This window comes from Zalophus californianus, chromosome 13, assembly GCF_009762305.2.
Source record: "Zalophus californianus isolate mZalCal1 chromosome 13, mZalCal1.pri.v2, whole genome shotgun sequence".
NCBI lineage: Eukaryota > Metazoa > Chordata > Mammalia > Carnivora > Otariidae > Zalophus > Zalophus californianus.
In genome coordinates, this window is record NC_045607.1 from 12,448,807 (window position 1) to 12,452,916 (window position 4,110).

At 43.1% G+C, this 4,110-nt stretch overlaps 1 pseudogene; it reads left to right on the plus strand.

Moving 5' to 3' along the window:
* The first annotated feature begins 369 nt into the window (after positions 1-369).
* Positions 370-1,708, plus strand: LOC113934889 (annotated as a pseudogene).
* Positions 1,709-4,110: the final 2,402 nt, after the last annotated feature.

Below are 4,110 nucleotides of genomic sequence, written 5' to 3' on the forward strand. Positions count from 1 at the left end.
CAAAAGAATAATATAAAACAATGAAAATGAGCTAGCTACAGGTACACCAAAAAAAAAAAAAATCTCGGGGAAAAAAAACTCTGCTAAACATCTCTGAAACATAATCTTGAGCAAAAGAGGCCAGGCAGAAAAGAATACCTATGATATGATTCCATTTGTATAAAAGTCAAAAATAGGAAAACCTGATCTATAGTACTAGAAGTCAAGAGAAGGGTTATCTTTGGGAGGAGGAAAGGGAAGGATAGTGATAAGCAGGGGGCATAGGAAAGAGGAGCTTCTGGGGTGCTGATAAGAGTTTAGTAGCAGTTAAGTGGGTGTTTTCATTTTATGATAAATCTCTTAGGACTTCCTTTTCCGGTAGGAGCCGCCGGGTTGAGAGGAGCATGGCCCTCTCCTCTCCCCGCGATGGTGTGTGCTCCTCCATTGATATCTGTGTACTCTGAAAAGGGGGAATCATCTGGCAAAAATGTTACTTTGCCTGCTGTGTTCAAGGCTCCCATTCAACCTGATATCGTGAACTTTGTTCACACCAACTTGCGCAAAAACAACAGACGGCCGTATGCTGTCAGTGAATTGGCAGGTCATCAAACCAGTGCTGAGTCTTGGGGTACTGGCAGAGCTGTGGCTCGAATTCCCAGAGTTAAGGCGGAGGGACTCACCGTTCTGGCCAGGGTGCTTTTGGAAATATGTGTCGTGGGGGCCGCATGTTTGCACCAACCAAAACCTGGCGCCGTTGGCATCACAGAGTGAACACAACACAGAAGCGATATGCCATCTGCTCTGCCCTGGCTGCCTCAGCCTTACCAGCACGGGTCATGTCTAAAGGTCATCGTATTGAGGAAGTTCCTGAACTTCCTTTGGTGGTTGAAGATCAAGTTGAAGGCTACAAGAAGACCAAGGATGCTGTTTTGCTTCTTAAGAAACTTAAAGCCTGGAATGATATCAAAAAGGTCTATGCCTCTCAGCGAATGAGAGCCGGCAAGGGCAAAATGAGAAACCGCCATCGTATCCAGCGCAGGGGACCCTGCATCATCTACAATGAAGACAACGGTATCATCAAGGCCTTCAGAAACATCCCTGGAATTACTTTACTTAATGTAAGCAAACTGAACATTTTGAAACTTGCTCCTGGTGGGCATGTGGGACGTTTCTGCACTTGGACTGAAAGTGCTTTCTGCAAGTTAGACGAGATCTGTATGGCACTTGGCGTAAGGCTGCCTCCCTCAAGAGTAACTACAACCTTCCCATGCATAAGATGCTTAATACATACCTTAGCAGAATCTTGAAAAGTCCAGAGATCCGAAGAGCCCTCTGAGCACCACGCAAGAAGATTCATCGCAGAGTCCTGAAGAAGAATCCACTGAAGAACCTGAGAATCATGTTGAAGCTAAACCCATATGCAAAGACCATGCGCCAGAATACCATTCTTCGCCAGGCCAAGAATCACAAACTCCAAATGGATAAGGCAGCAGCAGCCTTAGAAGCCAAATCAGATGAGAAGGGGGTTCCAGGCAAGAAGCCTGTGGTAGGGAAGAAAGGAAAGAAGGCTGTTGGTGTGAAGAAGCAAAAGAAACCTGTGGTGGGGAAAAAGGCTGCAGCTACCAAGAAACCCGCAGCTGACAAGAAGCCTGCAGGAAAGAAACCCACTGCAGAGAAGCCTACTGCCTAAAAACTTAGGTTAATTCTATAAAAGTCAAATCATTTTGGACAGCTAACTTTGAACAAAGACCTGATCAAACCCAGTGGAAAAAAAATCTCTTATGACTTGCATAATTTTTGGTATGTGTATCATACTTCCATAAAATATTTTTCAATCAATTCATAAAATACTTTTAAATCAACAAGTTACTTAGAAATTGTTAAAATAATTTGACAAACTATTTGCCCTTCAGCTTGCAATGATCTCTTAAGCAATGCTATAATATTTATCAGGATTCAGCAAACTTTTCTGTAAAAGGCCAGATAGTAAATACTTTGCAAGTTACACAGTCTCTGTCACAACCATTCAACACCACCACTGTAGTGTGAAAGCAGTCACAGACAATATGTGTAGCAAATGAGTGTGCTGTGTTCCAATAAAACTTTATTACAAACACAGGTGGTAGACATAATCTGGCCAGCAGGCCATAATTCAGGGACCCTTGACGTATACAGTTCGGTTGAGTTAGACACTAAATGGAATATATTTTTTATATTTACAAATTAATTTATATCAGTGGTCTCGTTGTTAGATATCTTTAATATCAATGCTGTTTATAGGAACTGACAGAATATTCCATGGAGGGAAGAAGTTGCAGAACAATAAAAATAGCAAGGCTTTGTGTGTATATACGTGTTTGTGTGTAAAAGGAAGCGTATGATTGAGATTAGAAGGGGGGACTCTTCACTTTCACTAACTAAACTTCTAAATTATTTGAGTCTTTTACAGTGATCGCAAACTACTTCTGAAATTTAAAAACAGAGCTACAAAAGGAAAGTTCCAGCCTTAGAAGAATTCGCTGTTTCCTCTAAGGGTCTTGGTGGAGGTTTTCTTTGCAGTACACAGTAATCTCTTCATGAAAAGCCACAAGAGATATTTCTCTCAGATCAGAGAGCCAGAACTGGTAATGTGTCTCCTATATAACTGATCTGTTTTTATCTCTTGGATACTGAAAGTCATATAAATGACCTTCTCACCCTCCCCACTTTGGTCATCAGCAAGCTCAGAGCCAAATGAGCTTCCAGAAAGGATATCAGTGCTTGCTGCTGATTTTGTGTTGTCCCTCACACTATCATCTTCTACACCTTACTTTTTTGCTTCTTGGCCCTTGGCTATTTTTTATTTATTTTCTAATTAAATATTTAGTTATTAAATATATTTATTTTCTTTATGTTTGTTGTATCTCTTTGTAAACAACCCCATCCTTCTCAGGAGAGCATGAAGTAGGAAAATAAAAAAGAAAGTGAAGGAAAGGAGAGAGCAAGCAAGGAAGGGAAGCAAGCACTTGGCTAGTTTGTTTGTTTTTTTTCATGTGACTCTGGGGTACTGCAGAGGGTAACTTTCAGGAACCCCAACATATAGATGAACAGAAAATCTAGTCTCTCTCCTGAACATGACCCCACCTCCTCTGATCTGTACAGAAATTCTTGAGGATGCTTCTCATCATCCAAAGAGCCATGCCTGCACACTCCTCCTTAACCCAAGAGCCAGAGGTGCTCCCGGGAATACAGGTGACTCCAATCAGCTGGTATGACTCCATCTGAAACTGGAACAAATCTAAGAGCTTTTGCAACGGACAAACCATGTAAATGTTACTCTGACTCCATACTGGAAATCCAACATTTAGGAGCCCCTGACATCATCAACCCCCCTTGAAACCAAAGAACCTGATATTACCTTATAAACCAACATCAGACTTTAATCTATCTTCATCACTTGTCCTTCGATGAGCACAAGCGCGCACACACACATGTGCTCACGTGCACACATACACACACCTTTCCATTGTCTGAAAACTGTTGGCCCCCCATCTGTACTATGTCCCCCAAAATAGAAATACCAAGTCACCTCCATTGACATCCCCATCTTCCAAAATACCCATCATTGCTTCTCAACCCTTAGTCACCAACAAACGGGGAAGCTGAGTCACACCTATGAGACCTGACCATGAATCTGAGTAGGCTCTGGGAATAGTCTCAACACCAAGTAGGAGGCCCCAGACGTTCTGCATCCCCTTGGGCTGTGCTTTGCTTTCTAAACTTGGAAAGGGCACAGAACAGACTTCCCCGAGGGAATAGCAGGTAGAGAGAATACCCTGTTTCCTCAGAGCACCAGGGGCCCCAAGGAGGCCTGGTGAGGGGAGGCCAAACCATTACAGGCTGGGAGAGGTCTCTGGACACATGAGTCCTCAGCTCGGTGACTCTGGGTAACGGTCTTCTGAAGTGAGGAGTCAGGCTGGGGCTGGGGATTAGAGATGGGGATGAGAAAGAAATTTGAAACCATGTTGGGGAAACCTGCTGACGATGTGTGTTGCCCCTCTTTGCTCTCCTTGGTTTCCTATAGTAGAGGTGAAGGGAGAGTGTAAGGAGGCTGGGAGCTTGAACTGAAGTTCGGATTCTAAATAAATTTGC